This window comes from Aphelocoma coerulescens, chromosome 1 (assembly GCF_041296385.1).
Source record: "Aphelocoma coerulescens isolate FSJ_1873_10779 chromosome 1, UR_Acoe_1.0, whole genome shotgun sequence".
Lineage (NCBI taxonomy): Eukaryota > Metazoa > Chordata > Aves > Passeriformes > Corvidae > Aphelocoma > Aphelocoma coerulescens.
In genome coordinates this window covers 113419553-113433070 of record NC_091013.1, presented here as the reverse complement: position 1 = coordinate 113433070, position 13518 = coordinate 113419553, and positions in this window count along the sequence as shown.

The window sequence follows — 13518 nt, the reverse complement described above, 5'->3', positions numbered from 1 at the left end:
ATCTGGGAAGATGCAATACATTCCTTTTGTGACTCCTATTTGCAAGCATACTCTGAGGATGTTAACAAAATACAGCAGCAGACCAAGACCAAAATCTCTGTTGTTTCAAGATGACCCTAAAGACTCTGTAAGTGAAGGCACCAGAACAATCTGGGACAGCTGCTAAGCAACTATATTTTCCTGCAGCTGCTAGGTCCAGTTTTCTCTCCAAGCTTAAGAATGTTCATGATTTTCCTGGCCTTCACAGCAGTATATTTACAAAAAACATAACTTTTGATCTAAGTTTTTGTGTAGGATATCACATCCAGCAGTTTTAGATATTTTAAGCACATCATTCATTAATCTTTTACACTGAGAACAGTAACAAAATTAGAAAGGCAAAGGAGTTCCCAGGGGTATGACCTTATGAAAGCTATGCTCACTAGTGTATTTTGGCCTGGTTTTCTCCAGGGACTTTAGGGAAATGTTTGCTGCATGAGGTTTTGCAGTTTGTACTGTTTAAGGAATCTCTTTAGCCTCTCTAGCCTGTGACTGTTGGACGCCACCACTTCTTTCAGAGGTCAGACAGTCTAATTTGATAAAAATATGTAAGGTCTTCATGACAATACTTTTTGACAGTATTCTGATAAGAGACCCAGACAAAACTTTGCAAGTTCCAGTGAGCTTTAGGTCTTTGACTAATGCCATGCAACAACTGATTTCCATTTAGCCGACACATTTATCTGAACTACATAAATTATCATATCAACTCAGTTTAGTTGAAATTGTGGTGTTAATGTGTTATCATTAGTCACTCACTGTTGGTTACAGTTATGAGTAAGGCTGAAGGTTTGCAGTTTTCATTGTGTCATATCATGTGGAAATCAAGTGTCTGACACTTTGAATTGTGCCAATAAAGGTGTTTTGTTTGTCTTCAAAGACCATAATTTGCACTTCCAAATGTGACCATGAAATGGCTCTCTCTCAGTCTTTATTTTCATTTTGTAGTGCTTCTGTGGTCTCACTGTCTGGCTATATGGATCAGCAGTATAAAGTAACACTTTTGTTTGGTGTAGCAAAGCTGGAGACCTGTATTCTGTGCCTACAGATATTCACCAGAAGAATGTTACCATTTGAAAACTAATCGTACAGGATGAATTACCCGATTATACTGCCTGATGTCTGTGCTAGCCCACACTAGTCTATAGATGATGAAGAAAAAGAGAAGTAAAATGAAATTATCTCATTCCCTGAGTTTCTTGAAATTGAAATATTTTGATGTTTTGTGCCTTTAACAATTTTGAGAGGTGAGGAGGATGTTGCCATACTTTTTTTATTAAGACCTCTGTCCTGAAAGTACTTCTGAACTGAAAGGGAAACAAGTAGCAGTGTAAATGAATGATCTACATAAATATTAAGAAAGGGCAGGATGTTTCTGAATTTCAAAAGATATAGTTTAGGTTAAAATTCTACATGGGCTTGCAATGTAAAAGCCATTTTAATTTACTGATTCTGGACTGTATTTTAACAAAGCATACAGATCACAAGGTATATAAACTTAGTCAAGCTCTACTAAGAACATTAAAAGCATTCATGTACTTAGAACTATGCAGACCCTTTTCTAAATTCTGACTGACTGAAAACTTTAAGGTATGCTTACCCTGGTTTGTTTTATCTTTGATCCTGTGTGCTGTAACAGTGACCCTCCAGATCATCCACAGTTACTGGGCTCTGTGCAGCATCAGAGAGTGGTCTTGGAAGCATAAAAGCTGGATTTCTTTATGAAACTACATCACAATGCGGCCTTGAGAATATAGTTTACACACTTCACCACCTAATGGGTTTTTTAATACACAAAACCAGACTACAGTCAGTCTGAGGAACCCCCCTGCACCTGTGTGCTTATAATATTTTAAGAATGAATGGTTTTGTTCTGCAGAGCTATTCTTATTGTGTTTTCTTGCTTGGTGGCATATGCCTATCCTTACCTACAAGGATTTTTTCAAATGAATTGAATTGTGTCAATTTCATAATTGTGGGGTTTTGGTGCTTTTTAGAAATTCAGGGGGGAATAAAAAAGCATTCGATTTGCAATGATTTTTTTGGGACCAACTATGAAATTTTCTTTCTTCATTGTAAATTGAACTTTTCTTTGAGAAGGTTACTTGTACTAAATTAATTTCTTTTCAAAACATGTTTTTCCTTAGTTTATTATTTTTCACAGACCATGGGACTTTGCAAATGAGTAAAATTCTTCCTTATTTTCAACAAGAGAAAATCAAGAACAATCAAATCCTGTATTTTCCATGTAGCAGCTCAAATTAATTTCAGCCTCAATAGGAAAACATTTTGCTACTTCATCTAGTGAAATTAGCCTAAGCTTTTCTCCTCTTCTCATTGTGCTGCTTGGGTCACCATGAGCTGGAAAGATCTCTTTTGTTGCACAGCCAAGTTGTGACTAAGCTCTACTTGGGACCCTGTTTGGAGAAAATTATCACTTGACCAGAAGCAGAGCATCTTGGAAAGCTGATTAAAATCCTGCAAACTGGCAAGGAGTATTAAGACTAGTATGCAGAATTTTCATAAATATAGTTTAGAGCAAACTAATAATAGAGGTCTGGCCATAATAGCTCAATAGAAGAAGAACTTAAGGCTAAAGTGAATGTATTAAATATTTATAAGAAAAACACGCATTACTTGATGCTGTCTTTCACCTCAGCATCTTCCCACGGGGCATGGGATGACCCTGGCTGATTGTTGTGGGGTGGAAGATTTGATATTGTGGCAGAGCAGTTTAAGCAAAACATTTTTTCTTTAGTTTAGCTTTTAATGGAGAAAAGCCCTCTTTCAGTTACACTGGGAATTTTGTGATCCTCTGGCTTGGAATCTCATTTATTTCCTGAAAACAGTATCCAGCTGGATCTGTAGCTCAGGTGGTGATTGTCTCTTCTTCTGTGTCTCTCATCTCTCTTTCTCTCATTGCTGCAGAAATTGTGACAGTCCTCACAGCGGGGTTTGACTGCCACTCCACTGAGGAATTTACAAAATACTCGTTAGGGTACACATTCTCTCTCTGCTTCTAAATTCGTTTCTCTTTCTCAGATACTCAAGATATTGCCACACACTTGTGTCTACTTAGCAGACCAGCTGATATGCCCATAAGTCTTTTCTATCAAATCCAAACAAACCTCATTAAATCAGCAATAGAAAAAAATATTGGATTGCTACTTTAAGAATAACTTTAATAAGTCAAGATGAGGAATGCTTTCTCCTTTTGTTGTGGAAAATATAGATTTTTCTTGAAGAAAATCTAGCCTTTAAATGTACATATTGCTCTGTTTCTTTCTGCTTCTCAAATTTCTGAAAGCATGAATTTTGACGTGAAAGTGCTCATAGAGTGGAATGAAGTAAATCCACTGTCTTGAAATATAGTGGCCTCAGTGCAGTATGTAATTTCTACCAAGAAGTTAAGACTGATAAACTTTCCTCACATTAAAATAATAAAAGTACATTTGAGATATTTTAATTCCGTAACAAGTAATATTAATAAACACTTATTGAATAGGACACAATAAATAGTCTACAAATGAGCAATTGAGTTGTTCTGTACTTCCCTGGTGATTGGTAACACTCCTAGTCTACATAAATTAGTGCTGGAATTTATTTTTTTTTTGTGAAGGAAATAATTGCTATGGAAATGTGCTTCTGGTTTTAAATGTTTAGCATTTTCATTCTTAGGTGCATAAGGCGCCATTATTTCAACACTGGACTGTGCAACTCGTTTGTTTCTCTACTGGAATGACAGACTAGGTTTTTCTCCACAATGTTTTAAGAAGTGTCTCCCTTTTGAAGTGAAGTCTCTGTGACCTTCTGTTACAGAACAGTGTTGTTAAAGCATGTTCTGAACGTGGCTGTTGTGTAATACAACAGACATTTACTTTCTGTCCCACTTGAAAAAGGCTTAGCAATACAAAATCAGTGATGTACAGATGCATCATCCACCTTCCACAGGGCTTCATTGAGGTTCACGCTTAAACAATCTGAAATTTCTCTGAAATTGCTAAGCTCTCTTCTTTTGGTATACTTTTGTCCATGATCAAGCTGTCATTTTGATTTACCAGCTTCTCCCCCATCTGGTTTTGAGTATTTAATTACTTTTTCCTATGAAGTTGCTCTTTCATGTTTCTTGAGAATTTCTCTGCTCCCCATTTGAGGATCTCAGCATGTGGAAGGAACGTGTTGTGTTAAAATTCCAGCCCTACAAAGGATTCAGAGTAGTATGGTAGTCTAAAAATTCCATGTCAGGAAACTAATCTGTATAGTGTTCAGTGATACAAGTTCCTGTTGATTTTGGTACTGATTTCCAAAACTTAGAATAATAAACTGGGGCAAATTATGCATTTCTAAACCAGATATACAGTGTTTCTTTCTTAGGAGTCCTACAAGTGAGAAGGGGCCTCCTCATTAGTAAGCATTGCCTAAAAATTAGAGCCACTGTAATGCAGTGGTACCTGGCAGAAAGAGGATTAATAAAAGAAAATTCATCTGGTTTGCTACTACACTAGCTGGTACTTCAAATTATTTTCTTGATTTTTAGAGTTTTTTTCCTAAGTAAGATATAAATTTTCTCACCTATTAGAATGGAAAATAATTTTGATTCCCTGTGTCTCAGTGGTTTCCTTCACAATTCCTTAGTTCTAGTGAAAGGGACAAGGGCTATACAAAATATCCAAGTAGAGTTTTGACATAAAACTATTGCAGAGAAATTTCTTCTGTCTCATCTGTGATGCATCCATGGATGTAGTCCATAATTCAGTAGATTTTTTTCACTCACAGAATAGTGTTGTGGAAGGGATTTAACAGCCATGTGGATGTGGCACTTGGGTTAGTGCTGGGACCTGCTCCGAGAGATGTCCCTGGACTCAGGGTGAGGCTGAGGCTGGTGCTGAGACAAAGATTTTTGCAGAAGAGCTGAGCTTCCAGGGGCTTGAGTGGAAGGAAAAAGAAGGAATGCTGATTTCTGTAGACGTAGGTGTTTTTTTGGAGTCTTCATCCTCATCCCACTTATGTGGGGTTCAAGCCCTTTGCCTCAACGCTATGGATGAATCTGGAGAAGCCCTTGGGGCACAGGTGCCATGTGATGTATTTCTGAGAAATGGCATAAAACTAATGCTTTCTCCCAAGAAACCTAGAGCAGCTTGTGAGAGGTGCAGCCCTGGATATAAACTCTGAGCCAAAGACTGGGGAAAAGGCACCAAATCAAACCCCCAGATCCAGGAAAAGGTGGGTACTGCAATTGCTGCTACTTCTCCATCTTGCACCTCAGAGGAATGTTTTCCTTTGCTCCAGTTAAACACCAAGCAGTGGTCAGAACTGGGATGTGGATTTAATAATCATTTAAGTCCTGATATTGAGGGGGATGTAGATGGGAAATGCAGTCAGAAAAGGAAAATGCTACAGGTGTGGGCTGGCTGTGGACTGTTTTAAATATTGGTGTGTTAAACTTTTTTACAGCTTGAAATCCAGTGAGTAGCCTGTGTTAATCTGAATGGAGGCTCTAGATAACCACTGGGACTGGTTGTACAGAGAATCTGGCATAAATATTTACAGTGTCTCTCAGTCAACCAAAACTTCTAATTCAGAAAAATAAATTAGCGTAACAGAGAAACCATACTTCTAACTCCTTCAAACAAGGTTGTGACAAAGGGTAGTAGAGAGAAAAATTAGATAAAATGATAAATTCTCATGAATTTTTTTCCTACTTTCCCAACTGGTTATATGGAACACCCAAGAGAAATGGGGAAAAATGTTTACCTTTTCCATATCAAATCACAAAATTCAGATTACTTCATCATTCAACCACTTTGCTTACTTTTTAGGATAGAAATTGAAATGGAAAGATCAGATGCTTCAACTTTTTGCAGATTAAATTTTGCACAAATGTTACAGCTGCTGTTTAATTTCATCCTGCTTAGTACTTTCATAGGGGTTGTCTCAAATGGAATTTTAATTCTGGAAAAAGAAACTCCACTAGCTGATGAAAAGTGACTATATGGGTTTACTCAAAAGAAACAATTTAAATTAATTTGTCTTCTGTGGAAGTAAAGTCTGCAGTACTGAGTTCCAAACTAGAGGAATTTATGACCAAAATTTCTCACTTGCATTCCATAACAGGTGGTCACTTAAAATGGGAAAGCAAATAATTCCGGAGTTTTCAAGTCCAGAGAGGAAGAAATCAAAGCCAGCCTAGGAATTTTTTTGGGTTTTTCAAGACTGCATAGTCTATACAACATAACATCCAGAGACCATCCAGAAACTTGGCTACATGGTTACTGATTTGTTCTGTTTTAGAACAGATCAATGAGTTCTATACATTTTACTGCTTTCTACTTGATTTTGTTAGACAAACGCCTAATGAGAGCTGTAAGTTATTTTCCTTTTCTCTTTTCTCTTTTCCTCCCAGATTTTTCTAAAACATCTGGTTTTAGCCTGGTCATGTCAGAGCTGGAAACTTCATAGGAGTGTTAAGATGGTACTGAGGTTCCTTATTAACATCTAGCAGAATCATCCTCAGCAGCTTTAAGAATCACCCTCTGGGCAGTGATACTAAAAAAGTCTTGAGGTAGCTTGTGAATCAGGTAGGCAATAGGTTTGCAGTAACTGTTGGGAATCTGTTCTAGCTTTGCCTCTTACAACTATTTTGAAACAAAAAGGGCTTTGTAATGTCATTTTCCCATCCCATCCTCCATAAGCAAATCAATAACCATGTTTTGCTTCAAGTTAGTCCTGGAGTATCCCACTTTCTGAGTCTTTGTTTCTGCTACAGTATTATTTTTTGGGGAATTTTTTTCTGCACTCTACCATTGTGTATTTGATTTTTTCATGGTATGTTTGTGTGTATTTCCTACTGCAAACAATGTTTTATTCATTTCAAAAAACCCCCAAACCACCATTTTTCCCAGGCCATACGTTTGATGTTCTGCTTAATATTGTGATAAGTCTTCTGAGATATTGTGGTTTCTGTCAGTTAAATGACATATTCTTTTATCTTGTGACACTTACCTCACATTTATTTTACTACAGGCTCCACAGGGAAGCCATCACAGTATTAAGCTGTCAGAGTTCAAGAACCATCTGCATGACACTCTTAGTTTATGATTTAATTTTAGGGGGTCCTGTAAGGAACAGGGACTTGGACTTCATGATCCTTTTGTGCCCCTTCCAACTTGAGATATTCTATGATTCTGTGTTTTATTTGACTGAAGTTTCATATGTAAGGCAGTGAGAAGGTTTGGTTTGGACTTCAACAATGCCATTGAGAAATGGAACATTTAAATTATTTACCAGTATTTTGAAGGGGAACCTGTCCAATCAAAAGTCAATATTTTTAAAATGGGGAACTCCTTCATACTGAGGCTTAATAAACTACTGAGGTTCTATGCCTTTCTTTGTCTAGAAATGCTCTGTCATGTTTCAGTAACATTTAAAAGAGCTCATGATTTTTTTCTTTGCTTCTATAATAGTAATTCTAAGTACATAATATGCATTATATAATCCCCTATAATTACTAAGGGAGAAACAAAGAAAATATACTCTGTCTTGTGCTGGTATAAGAAGATATAACCTTAAACAATGCTTTTATTTACATTAAGATATTGGAAATCACCTTATTGTGTCGAGAATAAATTGTTGCTAGAACCTCTTTCCACTTTTGCTTATTTTTCTCTCCAGCTGTTTTGCATATTTATTAGCTTCTTATCAGAGATACTTTGAATATAATTTTAGAATAGGAAAATAAATATTTTCCTACTTTTTGTATCAGGATACTTGTAAAGAAGTACATTTTCTGCATGGTGTACAGGGAGTTAGGCATGCAATTTCCATTAATAATGAACCACGCAGAAAATTTGCCCTTGAGAGGTACACGTATAGGCATCACAAACATTAATCATTAAAGTTGTCCAGCATCCCTGAACTCCTTTCTTGTCCAAAACCTGTAGGATATGTAAGAATTTAATTTCATGTTGAAACAATTGGAATTCATCTGACTCATCTTACATAAAGAAATATCTTTGTACAAAGTCAGGAAAGCTGTGTCTTCTGCTGTAACTTCCACGGAGTTTAGTGGACAGACAAACCCTACCAATCCCTCTAAATATGCAATTTGCTCAATTCTAGTGCTTACTTTCAGATTCCATTATTTTCAGGCAAATAATAAGCCTATTATTTGTGTTGCCAGAAAACAGGTCTGATGGTTTTATAAGGGATCCTATAAAACTTGGATGTGTCACTTTAGATATAAACTATATTTCTCAGGAGTTTGCTAGAATAGGTCACCACTTTCTGTGCCTAGATGTGAGTACAAGAGTGCTTGTTTCCTTCTCTCCTTATCTAACAAGTTGTCCTCTGCAGAGTTAGCCAACAATCCTGTAATATTCATGTATATACTTCCCACTTTAAAAAGCATTACTCACTTCAATGGGATGCACAAGAGTAAAATTGAGACTACATGTTAAAATTTGAGGGATTAGTGCCTTTGGTTTGTAGCAACTGGTGAGTTCTGTGAGAAAATTCTGTGAGTTTGATGGAAAATGCTCCTTTTTTTGGGTGACTCACATTTGTAGGTGTCCCTTTAATAGAGGGATCGAATAGCAAGTAGATATAACCAGGCTTTTTTGTTTTGTTTTTAGTGGAAATGTCTTCAGATAGTTTGAAGACATAATTTATAAAACAGTGTGCAGACTACATTTGAAGCAAAGCTGGTGTCTCCAGTGTCTGAAGAGGTAGCTGGAGCAATCTGAAATTAGCTTAAGGATCCGTGTTTTTATTTCACATCCTGTTTTCTTTCCATAGTTAAAAGGAAGATGAATGTAAGCAACCTTTTTTTTTTTTTTTTTCTTTTTTTTTTAAATCTGTATTAAAAACTAAACTTCCAAGGCATTTTGTGCAGACTTACATTAACCTTCAGTTCTGGATGTCATGAATATTGAGTTTTTGGGAAAAAAAGCTTACTAGTAGTGTTAAAAGAGCTTACTTTAATTATGACACATAAAATGTGGGGTTTTATACTTTATAACCTGGCCTGTTGACATAGCATTTGGTATCTTACCTCCAAACTATGGATTCTGTGCTAGACCTCATACTTTGGTTGGCTGATATCTTGAAAGAGAACAAGGTTTCAGTTTTTTAAGCATGTTTCACATAACTGGTAGAGGAATTATAACAGAAACATGGGTATTTAAGAATGATGACTTCTTGCAAGTGTAATTTATTTGGTGAGAAGGGTGCAACAATCACCATAAGTGCCCTTGGTTTTTGGGGATATCACTCAATTTAGTCTTAAAGCTACCACTGCTCTGAATAACTTTTATTCTCTAGTTTTTAGAGATTTCCTTTGAAATACAGAGAAGAAAACTCACAAATAATATTCTGGTTTTGAAGCGCACTCCCTTCCTCTTGAAATGCTGCTTTCTTTCCAGCTTGGTTTGGTTTTTTGAGCTACCTTGATTAATTAGCAGAGGGTCACCCAGCTCCTTGAAGAAGACAACATCACTCTTTCTAGAGAACTCCCTTATGAATAAGATGTTGATGAGATGAGCAGAATTGATATCCAACAATTCAGACTTGTCCTTAACCAGTACTTCTTTCCTGACCAAACCTTTTCTTCATACCTCAAGAGCAAGCATACATTTGGAATGAGTAATGCCATGTAAGTTCTTAAATTCTGAGCTGGCCATTTCTGGAGAGTCAAGCAATCTCCAGGTAGCATCATTCTCAATTTTTCTGAGACTTAAGAAAAATTCTTAGGAGAAATGACACAGTGATAATGTTTCCCTGGTAGAAAACTAGTCTGATTTCAGTTTCTCCTATTTCAGGGAGTTACAGAACCTGCACATGCTCCAGTGGGTCTCGGTGAACAGAAGGGGACTAAAAAAGACGGACGAATAACATTTAGCAGTTTAACTGCCTATAATCTTACCACAGTTTTAACAGATGGCATTCATAGTGATGCTGTGCATTACTAAAAAGCTGGCATATAACCTCAGTTAAATTCCAGGATTGCATTAAATGCATGGTGTGCTCACTATGTGGGAGTGTGTATGTAAACACATTACCTGACTGGAAGATACAGCATATGAAAAGTCAGGATTGACAATTCTCGTGGTAGCATCATCACTCTCTTTGGTGTTCAATACCAGTGTATCTTGTTAGGATGCTGTAGAAGCTCAGAAGATAAGGGACTTCTGTGCATGTCTCAAACAGCAATAGCTGGATGGCTGTGAAGCCAAACAAGAATTGTTGGCAGAAACAACCAAGAATTGCTGGCAATATCACACTGTGAGAGAGAGAAGGATGTGGCTGGAGAAGGGGGCTATTGGGGGGAAGGGCAACACTTTTCTGGGACAAACATCCTTGTTCTAGTTCCTACAGATAAGCACAACACAGTACAGCACAGGTACAGGAATGAGATCAAGAAGCAGGCATGAACTGTAGGGGGGGAACAAGACCACCAAAATATTTTCTTCCTTTCCTTCCTTCCTTCCTTCCTTCCTTCCTTCCTTCCTTCCTTCCTTCCTTCCTTCCTTCCTTCCTTCCTTCCTTCCTTCCTTCCTTCCTTCCTTCCTTCCTTCCTTCCTTCCTTCCTACCAATTTCCATTCCAAGTGTGTAATTTGCTAATAAAACTTTGTGAGTTATTGGGGCCCCTCTGACTTTTGTAATTCTCTTCAACCCTGAGCATCTATGAGTGTCATTCCCCTGAAGGGTGGGACGTCACAGATGCTAACAAGGTGGCTGTCATCCATTTATGCAACTGCTTCTGTTTCTTAACCAAGCACCAGCCTTCATGCCCCTGGCCTTTATATCCCAAGAGAGACTTTTTTCACTGAAAGAATAGGAAGAAATTTCTTGAGACCCACCTTTCTACAAGTCGTAATGCTGTTTGTATTTGTGCCTCCTGCAAGATGTGTAATTTAATACAAAAATGCTTAAATAAGGGCCTCTTGTCAGCAGCATGTGTTTTGGGGTCACTCTCTGGAGGAGACATGATAGTCCTGGACAACAGTTAGGGAACAGCAGGGGCAGTCACACATCTTAGTGCAGCCATAGCAGTTATAGGGGTTTAAATGTTCCCAAAGGCAGAAGCTTTAAAGGGAACCAGAAGCAGGGGGTAAAAGTAGATCAAAAGTCAATAGCTAGCTACCTGTCCTACAAGCAGAAAGGAAGAGTAACTCATGCTGTAATACTGTGCCTATGACTGAGAAAATGAGACTAAGAGGGATTATGGTGGACATGGGTAATTGGAAAACATCTGTGATGGATATGGAGATTAGAAAGACACAATGAATTCTTGGTACGTATTCTTCTAGTTAGCAAAAAATATGCATTTTCTACTTTTTAATTATATGTATGTGTTTGAGGCAAACAGTATAATTGGCTACATGGAGTAATCAGTGTATTTGCATATGGGACAGCTTTGGAAATTAATAGGGGACTTCCAGCCCTTCTGTGCTGGTTTTAAAAGAGGCGTTCAAATTTTCTAAAATTGTAGCAGAAGAATCAAGGAAAAGCCTAAAAGATTCCCTTTCAAGAAATTGTAGTGGAAATGTCCCCTAAACTTTTGACATCTATGTGCTTCTTTCCACCAGTTTTACTGCAAACCAGTCCTGGCAACCTCTCCTGCAAAGCTGGCAGCCGCGTCAAGAGGCACAGTCACAGAATGTTACCTCTTCTGTAAGCAGCTTTCAGTAGAACCAAAGCCACCCTGACATTATGCAGACAAATCTCAGCTCTGCTTTCTTTTAAAGGGGTAACTGAGATTGTCTTAGGCAGGTGGGAATCATTTCCCATTGTTTCCTTTAAAACTGAAACTACGTCTCCAGTATTATATTCTGTTTCAAAAATTGGATACTCAACAGACAAGAGAAGAAATGTCATGGTCAGGGAGAGTTGGCAGAAGAGTTGAAGTCAAAGAGAGACTGTGTGGGAGTTCAGACACACTGCAGAAACACCAAGAGCAAAACTGAAGGAGGAGATCATGACTACTGCTGCTGCTCACACTGCATTCTATTAATTTGTTTTCCCTTCTCATTTTCTTCTCATAATTTCTCTCTTGGTTTCTGAAACACAGAAAACCATACCTACTTCCCTAAACACCATCTTGATTTCAGTCCAGTGAATTTAATTGGAAGTAGTGCTCAATGATTTGAAGAACAAGTACAGCCCCAAAGCCAGTGCTAATACCACTGGGGCTTGGCATATGCAGAGAATTCATTGCATGAAGCTCAGCAAAAGATCAAGACTAAAATCATTAGTTAGGCTGACTTGAAGAGTTTGGAAACTGATTCTGCACTGACCTATTTTGCGTGAAGCCTGCCCTCCGAAATCACATATAGGCAGGGAGTAAAATTATTTGTAAGACCAGACTATTTTCAAATTACTGGATTGCTTGAATAAAAAACATCATCTTTGTGAGAGAATTTATAATCCAGTGAAATCACCAAAAAACATAGACCAAAAGACTAAACATCACCCTTTTCTTTCATGTTAAAATTTTTAATACATAAACCTCACAGTGGATGAAAACCTAAATTTAAAATAGCTATTTTAAGTATTTCTATAACTAGAAATGCCCCTAAATAATAAAAAAAAAGACTGTAACATTCTATTGTATTTTGCTCATGCAAAGAAGGTGCTGTCACTGTGGGAGAAAGGCTGGCAAGGATTCACAGGAGGAAATAAGGTAGGAATAAAGAAGAATAATGCATTCATCTATAGTTAAAAATCATGTTTGATTTTTTTTTTGATAATTCAATTGTCCCAAACATGAATTCTCACCTTTTGTTGAGAGAGAAAATTAGAAGCGTAACTTCAAGCAGACAATAATGAAAAGAAAGCATTCATCATTCCACACTGACTAGAAAACAGAAAGAATAAATCAGACAAATCAAGCATTGTGGTAACTGTTATACAGTCTTATGCTTCTTTACACCTATTATTAATTGAATGACAATTCCTATTTATGGTGGGATATCCAGGTCATTGGGATTCAAAATGAAAGATGCTTCTTTATATACTGCTGAGAATACTACTGGTTTGAGGAATAACTTATTGCTGGATGCAGAAAGCTAGTTGCTCGCTCTTTCTGTCAGTCTGTCTTTTCTTCCTTCCTTTCTGTCTGCCTTTCTGGGTTATTAAAAGCTGGTAAATTAATCTTAACCTCCACCCAGGATTTCAGCTGCAATCCCAAAACCCGCTGACATCCTGATCGCAGCAGAAGTGCCACAACAGGGGACCTTTGCTCAAAGGTTTGAAATTGCTAACATACGTTCGGGTGAACAAATATCCCTGTGGTGACATTTATGAGTAGAATCTATTCAACATGAAAAATATCCAACTAAGTTAATAGTATGGCTGACTGAATGTGAATAGTAGTTTTAAGCCTACGTATCTTTGATTTCATTAGGCTTAAATCTTGAAGGATTTGCCATTCTTTAACACATTGTTTGAAGTTATCATAATTTTAGGTATTACATGAAATG